The 17,444-nt window shown below is 42.6% G+C and overlaps 1 long non-coding RNA gene across 2 annotated transcripts in view; it reads left to right on the top strand.

Annotated features, from left to right (window-relative positions):
* LOC113574312 (uncharacterized) overlaps positions 1-9,727 on the top strand; it is a 32,169-nt gene extending 22,442 nt beyond the window's left edge. The window contains exons 1-7 of one of the 2 annotated variants that reach the window (XR_014117222.1): positions 2,196-2,311; positions 5,185-5,263; positions 6,582-6,814; positions 7,137-7,195; positions 7,284-7,434; positions 7,567-7,651; positions 8,602-9,727. This is a non-coding gene — a long non-coding RNA (uncharacterized LOC113574312). Of the gene's footprint in view, positions 1-2,195; positions 2,312-5,184; positions 5,264-6,581; positions 6,815-7,136; positions 7,196-7,283; positions 7,435-7,566; positions 7,652-8,601 lie in introns of those variants that run through there. The other variant, XR_003410312.3, reaches the window with a different exon arrangement.
* Positions 9,728-17,444: the final 7,717 nt, after the last annotated feature.

Below are 17,444 nucleotides of genomic sequence, written 5' to 3'. Positions count from 1 at the left end.
GAGAGATAGTGTTCAGTGTGATACTCCCTCTACCATTCAACAGTGGTGAGGGATGGGAGGCATATGAAATTCCATTAAATAATCTCTTGCTTTGACGGTGAAACAGCAGTCTGTGGCAGAAAGGATTTTTAAGGCAGTTTCAGAAACTGCATGCAGTTGATCAGATTGCTTCTGGTCCCGGCCCCGGGGAGGGACCACTGACATTGATCTAGTTCAGCGGGTCTCTGAATTTAAGTCTCCTTTCTCTGGCAATTGGCACAGTAACCTTGTTGCCAAATGCAAGCTGTTCAGTGGTGCTACAAAATGACATTCTTGTTTTTCTCCAAAAACACCCTGTCACAGATAAATATAGTTTAAAGCAAAATGAAAATTATTTGAACGTTTTGCAGCAATGTCTTGTTGTATTAATGCTAAATGCAAGCTGTTCCTCCACCACCATCCTGGAAAATGTGGCCTTACAGTGGCACAAATAAATATAACTAAAGCAAAATGAAACCTCAGTAAATCCGTATAACCACATCGTATGTGTCATCATATGTGCATAACACTTGTAACCAGTGTTCAGAGTTAAGGTTCTAATTTCATTGTGATCATGAGAGAGCCTTGAGGTTCAAAGACCATGGGACAGGGCTCCTGAGGTCTTGGGCCAAGCCTGCAGAGAAGCACCTCATTATCCTAATCTGGATCCTTCCCAGTTATTAGATATTAGTAACGGAGGTGGAGCTCTACAGGGTTGGAGCAAAAGTCTGCAGACACCAGGCTCTCAGCAGCCTTGCCATAAGAAATAGACCTCCATACAGTTACCAAGCAACTAAGAAACACCAGAGAGGAAACACTGCTGGTCAAATGATTCTCTCTCAGCAGTACTAACATTACTCACTACTTAGCATGGCTCTCAGCTGTTGGCTTCCTTTCGGATGACTACGTTGGTCACTGGATATTAGTCATCAAAAAGTGCCCAAAACACTCAGTAAGCCCAAACACTCACCAGCTAGTATAATTCTTTGTATCCCTTGTTGAGTCCAGTATCTAGGGATCGGCTAAGAGGCGGCCTTGTCTTGTTTTTTTCCTAAATATTCTAGTTGCCCTCTTTTTTTCCCCTTATGTTAAGGTGAGGCCTCTGTCTTCTACTGCCTCTGGTGCAGAGCCATACGAAGCAGGCTGGTAGGTAACGCCTGGAGATACAGAGCTTTAATATTCAAAATTCAGTACATTCAGAATCATGAGGAACGGCCGCTGTTAGACAGAGCTTGGCGGGTCTCTTCTAAGCAGGTCTGATCTCAGCAGCATGTTAATGATCAGTTGTTGGACTGGCAAAGACCTGTTTTGTATGACGCAAGGCATAGAGGTTCTGAGAGACCTTCTCAGGAAAAATCCACTAGGTTTTGGGTAAGATATCAGTTATGCTTTGTGAGGATGTTGCATTGACTGGGTGTCATGATAAAGGAGATTAAGATCCAGGTTTGCTCCATGCTACATGAATCAATGCTTTAGTAGTATCATGATATTATTATTATTATTATTATTATTATTATTATTATTATTATTAAGTCAGATCCAGGTTTTCTCAGTGCTATAAGAATACATGCTTTAGTAGTATCATGATATTATTTTTATAAACATTCTAATAATATATTTAATTTTAATAGATATACATATTACTGCTAAATATATTCCAAAAAATTTCATTTAGCTCTAACAATTCAACACACTTAACTCTAGGAACGGATACATCAGCAAAAGTTATAAATGCTAAGAATCATATAAAATGTTAATGCTAAGAATCGTAGAATCACACTGAGTTTTAAAATAAAAATCCAGGTAATGCATATTTCCATGTGGGGAAAGGAACCATCATATCCTAATTTCTAAGGTTTATTCCTTAAAGTGCATGGGGGAAAAAAACTACAGTTTAGTCTATACTTAAGAATTAGCTCCACTCCATAGACTGAGATGTGCTACACAGGCCCCCAAAAGCAAAAAAGGGAAGCTAACTAAAAATAACTGCGAAGCATAGAATAATATTTTCACAGCGCACTGTACATGCACATAAGCGTGACTTCGGAACAGAAAGGAAAATACGCAGAGATGATTTTTAGAGCTGTTTGCTTTAGACCTCCCTCCATTTACCGTGAAAATATTGTATTGAGTTCAGCGAGGCGAGGATAAGCGGGGCAAACGAAGAATGCGCGAGTGACGAGCGACGAGACTCTAGAATCACGTGCAACTTTAAATGGTCAGCCTGTAAATGCCAACATCAGTCCACAAGCAATCACTGGAGGACAGGAACTATGGTTTTATCTGCTTCCTGGTTAGTGGGTGACCGTTAACTTTCGTTTGCATCAATATTAACAGTGTGAGTGAAACTTTGCTTAAAAAAACAGATGATGGAAAAAGAGAAGAAACTCTGTATGATTGCTAGAAACTAGAGGAAGGCTGTAGGTGGGACCTGTGTATTTTACCTTGGAGTCTGGGAGGTAACGAGAGAAATCCCTCACTCTCATTTTTTTCATGTTTGTTTAGACAGATGCAGTATATGCCAGTCGTAAGGGAGTGTGGTGTGATGCCTGTGTGTGTGTGTGTGTGTGTGTGTGTGTGTGTGTGTGTTCGTGTGTGTGTTCGTATGTGTGTGTGTGCGTGCTGTGGGATATCGGGCCCCGAGGCCTCCCCTGCTCCAATGATAATTTGTGGTTTTGTGAGCGTATGCCTGGCCCACAAAGAGGCTTCAGAGCAGCTCAGCCTGGCTACAGTGGGCCTGTTCCATCCCAAACATGGGGTTCTGCCCTTGCTCTCAAATAAGGAAACCTTCTGACCATATTCCACCCAATTTACTCTGGCATGTGTCTCCAAAACTGGATTTTTTATGCATAGCTTTAAGCTTCTAACTCAGGATGGCCCTGATGTGGATATGTGGCCAAATCATGCCAGGCATCCGGAGCAGAGCAGTTTCATGTAAAACAGTTGAGGAGGCCTGAAAGCAGTCAAGGAGGCCCAGTGCTCGTTGGTCTTGAGTTTCATGTGTGACCTGAATGTGAGGGAACATCGGAAAGCTCTGTGAAAGTCAAAGGACGGTGAGATGCCTCTCTTTTACACCAATTACCCACACATTCAATCCATCATCCAATAGCAAGTCTCTCAGGCTAACTTATCAGTAACAATATACAAAAGTCAATCAACACCTAACAAACACCATTACACGTGACAGAGTGAAATCAAACAGACTTAATGGAGACTGATGGCACAAGATGCCGATGGGAAGGCTTCACTGGATAGAGACCATGCGCTCAACTAACTAAGGTCAAGTGCCGTATGACTTTGCCCTCAGAAAGGCACAAGGGCATAGTGGGAATCCCCATTATATTGAATGAGGGAGTGGATTGGAACGTGGCCTTGGTAGGAAGAGCAGAAATGAGGAGCGCTGACAGCTGTGTTTAAAGGCCTGGAGGTTTAAGACTCTGACAGGCAGTAAAGGTGAGGGAAAGCAGAAGCATGGTGGGAGAACACCCTTCGAACATCACAACCCGGCATAAAAGACATCCAGTGACCTGTACAAGACAGTTTAGGATGCTTAAGGTAGAAACATCCAGGGGGGAACAGACAGCCCAGTTTTGGAGTGAAATTATTTTTACTTACCACATATTTTTAAGCTCGGCCTGTCCCCGCTTCCCACACGTTGCAAACTCACTTGTGTTCCGGTTAGGCTGAAGTCCATACCAAACTATGGTACCAAAGTAAAAGTTTTTCCAAGAGGTTACCTTTACCTTTTCTCTTCCTATAACACCACTATCTCTAAACACAGAATTAGCCTGCAAGACAATTAGCCTATATCACTGCTGGAAAGTTAATGTGTGTTTATGATTTCAGGGAGCATTCACTCCCTCAATCACCTCTGGATACTAGAACTGGAGTATCAGATACTCCAAAAGATGTGATAAAAATGATGAAAAATAGTTTTCTCTTTCTTTCCATTGCTTCACTTCCAATATTGTCATAAGTGCACATATTATAATTCTGCTCCCAACTCCAACATCCCCGTGGCTTGTGGTTGTGGTCTTTAGCTTTTCTGTGCACATATACACCCACTTTCCTCCTGGCACCTGGAGGACTTCATATCCCAGGGGGCCTTTCTCTCATACATCTGCTCTAGTGGTTTTGACAAGTTTCCATGGTAATGCGTAGAAACAAGAAAAAGGAGAACAAGGTCAGTGAAACTCTTGTGCTATTGATCTTTTTGGGGCTTTATAACCCAGTCAGGGGAAGAGAAAAAAATCATTACACAGCTCCTCACAAAAGCATCAAATTTCTTGTCCATGTCATTATTTCACTCTGACTGCATATATAGATTATGCCTTATTTAAGGGCAGTAAAATTGCTAGTAAAAAAGCTGGTGTAGGTCCTGTCACACACAGGATAGCTAGGTTAGCATTGTTGTAAAAGTTGTAACAGTTTCTTTGGATGTTGGCGGTTGCCATTATTGTGGACACAGGTGTGTTACAAGTGACCTCTGGTCTGCTTGGGGTCATGACCCTGTGAGCCATAGTTAGCTGGGTGTTTAGACATCCAACTGGCAAATTTCCATCCCTCCCACCTCATTGTTCAGTGTAATCCGTGATAAGTGTTCACAGACCTCCCCCTCCTGGTCCAGGGAACCTCAGTCAGGTCAACTGGATCTTCTCAAACTTTCCCTCATCCAACTTCAACAGGAACTTTACAGAGCCGGTGCAGGGGTCAGCTACTCTGTCCAAGGCTTTATCATGATTGGATTTATTTAGAGCTCAGTCAAGCGCCACAAACACAAACAGCAGGATTAGGACAGACCCATCTTATGAGGAGCAAAACCATAAACGAATGTGGAAGACACCCTTGTGGTGATGTGCAATGGATGGAGCACGGGTGGTGTTTGATGTGCATTAAAAAGTGCCTGATATAAAGATGCTAAAAAGCCTGGCTAGGATTTATGAGACATTGGGTGTGGCCATGTGTTGTGTGTGTGAGTGCCTGCCTGAGGGGACATAATGTTTGCATTGCTTATGTACACAAACTCCTCTTTATTTCTTTATACCATGTACACAACCACACACATGCAAAAACACACATGTATAGTCTATGCAATCTTCCATGCATATGTATTATTAACAGGTATCATTTATTTACCTTAAATCTTTTTGTGTTTGTCTACTCAAGATTCTCCTCATGCCAACTGATGTGTGGAGCCAATTTATCAGGGAACTGGGCATGAACTGCATGAACTTCAGTCTTAAGGGTAAATGCTCATGCTGTAAATACATGGTAGTCTTAAGGGTAAATATTCATGATGTAAATGAGTCTTAAGGGTAAACACTCTCCCTGTAAATATGCATGCAGCAATTCATTCACTCTTTCCCTTTAATTTGACAGGTGCATGGGTTTTCTATGTTTAGGGACAGAGTTTGGTGAATGGGATTTGATGGGCATACACAATCATTTTTTCATTTATTTATCTCTATGTCTATTGTACCCAATAGATTAGTGTGATAAAGCTCTCTCTCACACAAACTAAAGGGAGGGCAGCAATTTCTATTAGTAGAGTACTTGCTTAAAAATGCTGAATTGCAATGCTACAGGAATTTCTGCTTTTAAACAATATTTTCTAAAACATTGCATGAGAGAAATCCCTTTAGTATTGCAATTCAGCATTTTACATTTTTATAACAGTCTTGTTTTTTAGCTATGTGTAAACAGACATTTTTACTGTGTGCATTATATATTTCATCATAGTCTTTCCACGAGATCCACGCAGCTTAACACGTGCTCGGTGGCACTAGAGTAGATGCTGTGCGTCACGCAGGGTGAATGTTTGGCTAACCTGAATCCCTGCAGCTACATTACTGGTCCATGTTACACTGGTTCTGTTAAACCAACACCCTTAGTTTCCTCCGAGGCCCAGAGTTACGGAGCTGATAATGTGCGTGTCCTTCAGTGTTAGCTTTCCCCCTGTGCGAAAACATTCTCGTGAACTAACATTTGAACTCGTAACACTCCCAAAGGGTCCCCAGCAACCATGACTATGAGATAATTAGTTCCCATCCTAAAAGGATGTGAATAATTATGTTGCTGGTGGAATGGGTTTAAGACATCTTTGAAATAAACCGACCTTGAATAGCTACGTTTTACTTGAATAGAATGAAGAACTTAATTCTACAATGTCTGCAAGTGTGCAATATACTATGATTTATATAAATTTCAGGGTTTAATTTTATTTATATTAGAATGTATTTAGTTTATTTAATATTGCTTTTATATTTAATCCTAAAAACCTACAGAACATTTTTTTTCTAATCACTGTTGCAAACTGGAGTTGACCTATAAGGAGCGTTGACTGATTGCTTTTGGACTGTGTTTGTGGCCCCCATATGACCAGGATCAAATGTTTTCCTGTCTTTGCAAGACATGCAAATGGAAAATAGCGCGTCGTTCATATGTATCTAGTTACTCTCACCTTCACGGTGGAAGATCTTAATAACGATGCCAAATCTGCTGGATAGCTTTAGAGACTCCGCCTGAACTTCCTTTGATCTCTCTCTCTCCCTCTCTGTCTGAAGAAACAGAATCTTCATAGGTAGTATACATGCAGGCCCCTTTGCAGTTCTCCTCATGACTGTGACTCAATGAGCCAGAGAGGACCCAACCAGTCTGAGCTGCGGGGGTCGTTGTGGAAACGGAGGCCACCTCGGAGCCCTCTCATCCCCTAAGGAGGAGCAAGCAGAGGACACAGCCAATTGCGGCGCCCGTCACAGTGTCATGGTGCGCCGCCATTGGGTGGGCACATCAAAGGGTGAGAGAAACAACCCCCCATGCTGGGCTGAGCAGCTGAAGCCACTGGGACTGAGGACAAACGAGTAACGTCCATTTCGTGACCGAAAAGTGAAAACAAAGGCCAATATCAACACGTAGGCGAGTGAGCTGCCTCTCATGGTGCACTGTGCATAGCACAGATGCAAAATGTGCTCTGGTGTTGATTCTGGTCTGGGTTTCTCTGTGAAACTGCCATGATAATTTAAGGAAGGAAGAGATAGAAAAAAACTTTGAACTTTTTTCTTTCTTTGTTCCTTTCTTTGTTTCTTTGATTTCTTTCTTTCTGTCTTTCTTTCTTGTAGGTCCTCTGCTGTGTGGGTCTTCATGGACAACCAGTACTGTAAAATAAAAAACTGCTCAGGTTTGGCTGAATGGAGACAATACACCCAAACACATATAACAATCTGAAAGTCAATGCATCCATTCTCCATGCCTATTTCCACCCATAGGAAACCATGAAAACTGATGTTTACTGGAACGCACTGCTAGTGTTTATATGGGAAAGTCACAGTCATCTGATCACAGGTCGGGGAGTGGGACCTGCTGCCAAGCACATGGATCATGACTTTAAAGAAATATCTAGTAGGAACGGAGATGAAGGTGAGAGAGAGCTAGAGAACAGACATAGGGTTATTTCTCCTCTTCTGCTGACCTCCCTGACCCCCTTTCTCTGACAGTAGCTTCTCACCCGCTGAGGGCATATGTCTCTCTACCACTGTTTGTCCTTCTCAGCCACTGCCAGACTGGTGTGTTCACAAAAACTTGCACTGGTTGGGGACTCACCTTGGGAGGCTCGAAGATGATCGCAGCATGAGAGGTTCGGAGATGATGGCTCCATGCATATGTATTTCCACAGTAATTACTACCTCATCACAATTCAATTTGACCATAAAGAATCTAAAGGAGCAATGTATAATTCGAATGTAAACTACTGTAGATTCAATTATTTAACCTGCTTTTACTATAAATTTCATTGTGTCAAATTTTAATGCTTACTTAGACATGTCTATTTGTCCCCCTGAATGCATAGTCATTCTTGCATTTAAGTATTTTTTTTGAGCCTACATAGTCGGTGAGGAGTCACGTTAGTTCCTCATGCTAGAGTTTAAAAAACTGTATTTTTAAATAGTAAATTCAAGTTGTGAACCTTTATCGTCAGATAGTGTCATGTCATCCAAGAACAGGGAGGCAAATTACTTAAGGGAGGACACTGATTTAGATTAAATCTCAACTTGTTGCCTTAAATGCGTAATGGCCTTGGTCATTAGGAGCTCTTAACCTCACTCACAAAAGCAAACAGAGTTGGAGTGAGAAGAACGTGCCGTTCAGCAGGGACACGCCGTCTCCTCCGGCCCTTGTCCCAAACCAGGCTGTCTTTAAAGCAGCCATCCAGCTGAGCTGTTTACAGTCCTCGAATGACGTCACAAGAGAACGGGTTGTGTGTGAGGCCACGGGCCATACGGCCCATTCCCCTATCCGGATAAGAGCAAGGAATACCGGTGTAGTTTACATAGGCCGTTTATTTTAATCTTCCACTGAAAACATAAACTTTTACTTAAGCTTGTGTTATTAAAAGACAAGACTTTTCCCTCCCATTTCAGAAAGTGCTTGTTTAAAATTAGGCTAATGACAGGTTTTTTTTTTTTAAGTTGATAATTTGTTGTAAATCTCTTACACTAATTTAATAGTTTACACAATCATAGGATGTATAGATTTCTGTGTTAGACTTTCTCGAGTTAAAGACCGCTGCTTCTTTACTCATTCAAGGTTATTCTTCATCACATGCCACCTTTCACGCTTTGTGGAACAAAAAAAAAAGAGAACGCTACTGTGTAAAATCACTTCAAGATTTCGCTTACACTGCCAATCATGTCAGGATGTGGAGAAACCTGCATCTGAAATGACAGCCTCTTTCACGCTCGTCTGTTTGCACATTTATTTAAAGACTTTTCTTGCACGTGGATGTTGAGGCACAAGGGTTGAGCGAGCGAGCACTTCCGTTGCTGAGGCTGGAACATGATGGAGCGACATGGCCCGCTATCCGGCCCACCTGAAGAGCACGCGGGAATGGTCTTGACTGATCTGCTTCCAGCACAGGACCCAAGACAGCATCAGATCCCATCACAAGGCCTAATGAATACGGTTATTTTGATGAGGGAAGTTAAGCCAAAATCAACAGTCATATGCCTGAGAGACTGAATCTGAGTGTGGAGAGAGCAGAGTATTGGAATTTGCTCACTGCACACTGCTTAGACATATTTGTTTTCATAATTTTTACATGATTTAAAATCTTTGTTTTCTTGTGTCAGGATCTGATATTGGTTGAAACAAATGTAAGGTATTAGCATTCTGCATATGTATTAGTATATCATGCTCTTTACTTTTAAAGCAAACAGTAATGGCTGAGTTCACATACAACATCCAATCCACCTTAACTGGTATTCATGCTTGCATGCACACACCATCATTCAGATCCTGCTAAAATTAAGCTAAGAAGGGACCCCATGCGCAGTAGTGAGCTGTGGTTGGCACGAGACTGTACCCACTCTTATGCCTGCTCCTGCACCCTCTTCAGCGCACATGCTCCTGTATATGAATGTTCTTTTGATCACACCAGTACTAACTGGTCTAGGCCAGCTCTGCAGGCTCCTGTGGGAGCACTAGAGAGAAAACATCCTGTAAACACTGACAGCTGGACACTATCCAGATGTGAGCAGTTTCCAGTACCACATGCAACTAGTAGGTGCATATTGATAGATGGGACCCAAAATACAAACTGAAGCATGCATCGTCCCTGATGCACTCAATACATAATAAGCATATGCATGTGAGTGTTTGAGTGTGTGTCTGCTTGTGCAAGTCTCCAGTGTTTTTATTCCAATCATTATATTCCATTAAATTCCATCATATAATTTCCTAGCATGCAATACAGTATTTCCTTAAAAAGAAAGGTGATATGTTTTATTCTTTGCCGGTAATAAGGCTGTGACAATAAAACAGTCCTCTAAACTAGTGGCGGGTAACCACCTTGGCAGTAGTATACAGAGGTCCCTGGCACACATGGTTCAGGCTTCTTATAACAACATCTCTGCTGTAGACATGATTTGATGCATTGTACACATTATGTTACATCCTGGACTGCAAGCAAAAGTCCATAGGCACAGAAGGAAGAAAATGCCGTTCATAAAGTGTGTTGGCACGCCACTGTAGACGGGCCATCCAGATGCCTCTTGGGTCAGTGACTTACAGTCGAAACTCTGGTCTAAATCACCCAGTGCCAGCTCAAGAATAACACTGGGGAGAGGGGAGATTAACTGACTCCGACTTAAACATATATCTATACTGAAATGAAGTGTGTGGGTGTGTGTGTGTGTGTGTGTTTGTATGTGTGGGTATGTATGGGTGTGTGTGTGTTTGTGTGTGTGTGGGTGTGTATGGGTGTGGATGTGCGTGGGTGTGTTTAGGTCCATGCAAGCCAAAAGAATTATTATAGTATGGGCAGTGTTGGAAGTTTAACAACCAATCAACACCATGAAAACATTCATATTAGTCTCTCCCATTTGAATTGTATTTATTTTATTAAAACACATGATTTCGTCTGCTCAGCTCAGTATGCTCGGAAACAATGATTAAGAGACTGATTTTCTATTCTTACATTTCCCTGACCACTTTAAAAGATGAAACAGTGACCATACTGCAGCAATTGACTACAGGATTGACGTACCCCGTGGAAAGAAACCAAAACATGAATTACAGGCATGTCCTTCTTGCCAAACATTAGCTCTACAGGCATGGCTGAAAGATCTTCATCTCCCACCATTATGACACCACCTTCTGGCAGCGTGTCAAAACATCTCAATGGATCTTTAAGCACGGAGGTTTCTCTCTAACTAATAAGTGATGAAACTGTTCCCAGAACAACCAGTGTGTGAATGAACATGTCAAATTAGTCTGTTCTCTCACCAGTCGAATCCCTGGAGCGGGAACACGAACCCACTTGCAGGTGGAGGGGCTTAGACCCTTGTGATAGCTGGTCCTCGCAGCCATAGACCAATTTGAAAGCAGCTGCCTGAAAGGCTGCATAGAAGAGACCTACACAAATGGCTTCTGACTGCTTAAGAACCATGACTTTCACATGCATTGACTTTCACATGCATTATTGAGTAAGCACCATCATGGGGCCCATCCCATATAACATATTATAGTGTCATTATTATAATTATTCGTAATAGTAGTATTGTTGTTCCTTTTGTTAATAATAATAATAGTTTTTATATTTATAGAACTTCTTATTTGGAGGCCAAAACCCTAAGGTGCTTAACACAATGATTATGTGTTATTATTCAAAGAAAATAACATGTATTCTATTTTCTTATCTGGCCAAACATTCACATAACCTCAACTTTTATTATTTTTTATATGTATTTGATCTACAGCATCATATAATCGAAGGATGAGGGGATATGTTCCTAGTAATATGCCATTTATGTGAGGAATTTCATCCTAGAAATTATCTTCATGACAGGCCTTAAGCTATGTCAAAGGACAGGGGGACACAGGATTGTCATCTGCATCTGCGCCCCCCCCCCACACACACACAGTGGAACAGCCCCACTGCCTCAGGTCCTGCTCCCTGGCAGTGAATTTTGGGGAGTCAGGTTTTTATTAAGCTGTGGTCTTGGCCACTGTTGCAGGACTAGGAGAGGGGGCAGGGAGGTGGGATAAGCTCCTCTTTGTGGAGGTGAAAGGCAGACTGTAGAGGCCAGGAGGACTGCCCCTCGTACCCTCCTTGTTCCCCTCCCCACATTCACACTGAGAGGTGCACCGAGGCTGCTGCTCCTACGTCTTCCACCAGTGACCGCAGAACCATGCGTGTGTGCGTATACGCGTGTGTGTATGTGTGTGTATATGTGACCATGTGAAGCTTTGTGTATGAGTGCGTGTTCGAGTGTGTTTGTGTCTGAGTGTACGTGCATGCGTGTGTGTGCATGTACATGTGATGTCTACATGGAGCTTGAGCTACAGCTTTATGGCCATGAGTGTATTATGTGAAATAAAGCATGTGCAACAGAAGATGCAGATGCTCGCTGTGCTTACGGCCACTCGTATAACACACCCACAAAAACAGGGCAGCTGTCTTCCCCACTTCTTAGAAGCTTTGAAAATCTCATAAAAAAGTTTACTTTTAGAATGGGAATAAGATCAACCTGGCTCAAAACACATTCAATTACAACCATTTAGACTATAAACATTTACAATAATATAGACAATTTAGATGAAATTGCCAAAATTACAAACAATTTTAGATGAAATAAAGATCAGTGTATAATGCACACTATCTTGCACATCAGCCCACATCAGCTTCCATTATGGGACTAGGGACCTAGTGCATGACAGGCACCTCAGTACACACCACTCGAGCAGCCAGAGACTTTTGATGTATGCTCATGGGATGTGTCCCAAAAGACCACATCACAAAGAGCAAAACTTGCTCCCTCCTTCCTGCATAGCTGCCATCACCTGCCTAGTGACTGGCAACCAGAGAACACCAGAGAACAACTGAGCAAAGTGCCCGAGTTCTGCACTGCACACTGGGGAATGACATTGACATAACCACTACAAACACCCCTGACACTGCAATACATTTACAGCTCAAGGAAAGATCACGTATCCATTTTGCAAAATATTATCAATAATAAATATTATAAAGCCCACAGGTAGCATGAGATGTATATGTGTGTCTGATGTCTTCTTATGATATGCGTGTGCATTCACGAGAACCTTATTAGTCACTAGGGGGTACTTTAGGTGACTAGTTCTCTTTCAGCAGGAAGGGGCTGCTCTCTGTCTTACTTCAAACTGAGCCTCAACCATCCAACCCACCCCCCCATTGGCGGCGAGAGTGCCCACTGACCCAGTACACCCTTGCCTTTGCTCCCCTCCGCCAAGAGCCTGAAACGTCCTGCTTTAATACGAGGAGGCACCTTCAAACACATGTGGTACAAATTACGCCCACCGCGGTGCCACAGAGCCATGGCTCTGGAAGCCAGTGAGCTATGAAACCCTGCCATGTCTGACTCCACATCCCATAATTCAGCTGGCCCTGAGCACACAACCGTCATCCTTGGCCTTTTTACCGTCTTCTTCTGCTCTTGGTCATTTTAGACATAGGACAATGGTGGCTGCCTGCAGGAAGTCGTTACAGTGTTGTTATCATATGATATTGTTTTGTGTTTTCAGCTAGGCGCTGTGTGTGCCTGTGTGTGTGTGTGTGTGTGTGTGTGTGTGTGTGTGTGTGTGTGTGTCTGTGTGTCTGTGTGTGTGTGTGTAATTCAGATTTCATTGCAAATACTTTTAGTATGTACATAGAGATCAACTGAAAAATGGATCCACTGAAAAGGTAGCAATGTGTGTGTGTGTGTGCGCGTGCATATGTGTGTGTGTGTGTGTGTGTGTGTGTGTGTCTGTGTCTGTGTGTGTGTGTGTGTGTGTGTTTTGTGTGTTTTGTGTGTGTGTGTCGAAACCTGGCACAGACTGAAGCAGCTCCCCTTGCAAAACATAGGCTCTCAATCATCTGATATAATATTGGGTCCAGTGCCAGAATCCCAGGTCCAGCCTGCCTGGTTAACACACGTAATTACACTCTAATACTCATGTCAGCAAGCAAGCTTATCTGACTGACAACTAATGAGGCAGCACCAGCATTCTGCCTATCCCACAAACTGTTCTACCTGCCTCAAAAAAACCTGGATCCATAATCCACATGGACCGATGTTAAAGAGAGCCCAGTCATGTTAAGTTCATAGAACATCTTAAACACAGTTTCTCATGGGGTGTTTGGTGAGTTAGGTGATGCCAGTACTGACTAACTCCAGGACTATTGTTCATTAAATGGCTGATGATTGTCAAACAAAAAGTGGAACATTGCACTATTTAATGGGTTTAATGGACTTTTCGCACTGTTCTCCAGAAAGATGAGTTGAAGTGCTACTGACAGCCCGGTGATGAACGGCCATCTGCTCCGTTGTTGTTGGAGGTGAAATATCACCGGGCGTTCCCTCACAGAACATTCAGGAAAATAAGAATGTAAGAGGGCAAAACAGAACGTCCGTCAAATTGCTTCATACAACGCCTCGATTCACTCCATCCGACACCGCAGACCAAACAGTGTTGCTCTCTTTAATAATTGCGCCAAATTATGACCTGATGTAATGATATGTGAAGATTTTCTGAGTGTAGGCAGTAAATGGAGCTTAATCAGATGCAAGGCTCCTTCTAATTAAAGCACATTGTTTTTATGACTTCTGAAGCACAGACCATGTGAGATTAAGACTGGTGGTATTGCTGGTCAAAAGTCCAGTGGGAGCCAGGGTAATAGGAGATCTGATATCAAGTAGAGCTCCTATCACTCTGTAACTTTGCTTGTGTGTGTGTGTGTTTTCAAGAACTGTTGAACACATATGATTACAACTGCAAAATGTCTCCACAATTTCAGTGTTTTCATGTTTTGCTGTCAATGGAGGAACATGGTGGGTCCACACAACTACCTAAAAGCCTGGCTCACACCAAACACTCACACACCTGCAGAGACAATGGTAAAATAATGCAAAAGACCTTCATCATTGTTCTTAGAGGATGCTTTCGAACTCATTTGAGTCCCTTAGCACCATAAAAATGAGTGGGAATGTGCTGCCACATTAGGAGATTTGCTGATTTTGGCTTTTGTGGGCCTGAGTGGGTAGAGAGGTGGAATCCTAACTGGCCAGTAGCTCTGGGGGGCACATGCTTGATTGAGGACTGGCTTTGAGAGGCTGTGGATAAACAGCTCTCTGTACTGCGGAGGGTTTGTGAGCGGCTCATATCCACCAAAGTTAAATAAACTGACTTAGGCCTGTGAACAAAGTCTGCCCAAATCCTCTTCAGAATGGGGTGAGGAAATGTCTGGTCTGATATTAGCACATCGAATCAACAAAACCAAATACAAGCCACGTTGTTTCATGAGGCTACAGTTAAGAGGGATATGTCCTATTAATGACTTCCTAAACCCTGGGTACAGTGAGATTGCTTGTATGAGGCTGTAGTGTCTCATAAGGACAACCAACTGTACATGGTACTTTCAACACATTGGTTCACTTCATGACCCAAATGAATGTGACTATACTAACATGGCAGCTTAAGCTGACAGAGGAATGGTCTACGTTCAACTGTCAGAAACATCCCACAAGCTCCAAAAAACACACTTTTCCATCTCTCCTCTTGCGAGTGAGTTTTCCGGTGTCCTGTTGGAAGAGGAGCTTTGATACATTTCTCAATTTCAAGGTGTGATGGATTCTTTGGCCGCAAGTAACTCCTGGATGAGAGTACGTGAATTCCACTTTTCCTGTTCAGTTTTTCATTTACCTGAGACCGCGGCAATGCTCGCAAACACACTGAATGAAGGAGGAAGATAAACATTAAAGCTAAACATTTCATTGGAAGCATCGAGGAGCGTTTTACTAAAAATGAAACCTCATTTCCATTTCAGTGTAATTATGTACAAACCTGACTTCCAGAGATGGGTGGTAATAGGCCAAGAGAAAAATAACATATTAGGCTTTGAAAGTAACTGCTCCATCTTCTGTTCTATTATGTGTGATCAGTTATACTCAAACTCCCATATCTAAATCAGTTCAGGGTTCCTGTTTGGCTTGGCCAGGTGAGTGGTGCATCATTATTATCATACCTGCTCATAAACTGATGGGGTCAGAAAACAGGGCCCATTTTAAGGCCAGCGTTGGCTTTCCCTTCAGTGGAGTGATGGACAGCCCAATCTCAGCCAAGTGTAGGAGGGTGGAAAGAAATGAAATCGAATCAATACTTGAACATAACTTTTTAAATAAACATTTGTACTTGGCTAAGGCTGTTGGCAGCCTGCTTTCTGGTAACCTGTCCCTACTGGGAAAATTTAATATGAGACGCTCGTGAAAGGCTGGACACATTAGCGGCGATAGCTACTGGCAAGACGGGACATGAGTAACATACTCTGTTTGCTTAAGGCCGGGAAAAGCTGGCATTTTCACGGGTCGTTACTTATTTTAAAGTCGCTCAGCTTCATTGGGGCGAGTTCCGTTTCTTCTCTGTTGGAGAGAGAGAGGGCCGAAACAAGTGGCCACACCCGGCCACAGTCGGACCACCCTCAACCGCCAGGGAGCCGACCCAAGCCTCATTCAGGTGTTCCAGCTTGAAAAGCGAGCGAATGCTGGGAGAGCATGCTGGGAGATGTCTACCCTGCTTACACTGATGCTGAGGCAGCTCCAGCTCCAAGATCCATAAATTCAAGGCCTTTTGGGACAGCACACTTTGTTCCCACTCCTTGAAGACCACGTTACTGTCCGACTTGATATTCCCTTTCCCTGAAATGCAACATTCCCTTCGTTTGCTAATTGCTTTGCCCTTCTTGGGTTTGATCATATGATGCAGCAGACATCACTCTAAACTGTAGTTTTCACTCTGCTTGCAATTTACTTAAATCCATCAAAGAGCATTGTGAGGGTTAAAACATTTAGAACCCTGGGTCATGTTCAGTTGGAAAAGGTTTGTGTGTACCTTGAGAAGTCAGCTCTCTGCTCCTCTCTTAGAAGTTAGCTTTTACCCCAGGGCCCTCAATAACCAGTCAAATAATGATATATGTATACTGTGCTAACCCAAACTAATGTGCGGTCACTTTTTGTGGAATTAAGGTATCCCTGCTCATGGTAAATATGTATATGAAATGTTATATTGTCTATTGATTACAGTCTACAGTCTGCGCACATTACAACGTCACAACGTCAGACAAGGATCCAAGCTCTAGGCTTCACCAGTTCTTTTAATAGACAGTGGAAATACAAAGGGGCAGATCCAAAAGGCAAAACCAGAGGCAGGCATAGTTTGAGAAACCAGAACCAGAAACCAGAATCTGAATTCAAGAGATAAAAGTTTTTTAATACAACTATTTCTGTAACAGTTGGAAAGAAGGTTAATACTTTTCCTGATATTGTAATATAAAACCATTGTAAAGTTTGCTGGACAACTCCTCCAACTGTCTAATACATTTATGCATTTGGCAGATGCTCTTATCCATAGCGACCTACCAATTTTTAATCATATTACAGTGTTAGGTGAGTGTACCGTTAGGAGTCTTGCCTAAAGTACAGGGACCGAACTCCACAGGACAGGCAGCGTTGTGACCCACTACACTATACTAACCACAATGGAGAGTTGACTGGCTAACTGGCTATCCCTGTCATGCATTCCTCATAAGCAAGTGTAAAAACTTGCCACAGAGCCACACGATATGAACCTCTAATTTGATATTTTCATATTTTTAAGTGAAGCGTGTTTCAGAAAACCTGGATATTTATTGTAAGCTAGCCCATAGTTTGTTTGTCTTTTTCTCTTTTTTGGTGCTGTGATATTTGAGCAAGTCTGGTCTAACTCTGACAGGGATTCTGGGTATTGTAGTAACAAAGCCGCAGCCCTTTTTTCCATTGCTGCAACTACAATGGTCTCAGTCCACGCTCAGCATTTCTTGTCATTGGACAACACATAAATTACAGCCTCACTGAATTTATGTGGTTAGGAATTCCACT

The sequence above is a fragment of the Electrophorus electricus genome, chromosome 15 (assembly GCF_041902795.1).
Source record: "Electrophorus electricus isolate QZ-2024a chromosome 15, ASM4190279v1, whole genome shotgun sequence".
NCBI classification, from domain to species: Eukaryota; Metazoa; Chordata; class Actinopteri; order Gymnotiformes; family Gymnotidae; genus Electrophorus; species Electrophorus electricus.
This window is presented reverse-complemented; position numbering and strand designations above follow the sequence as displayed.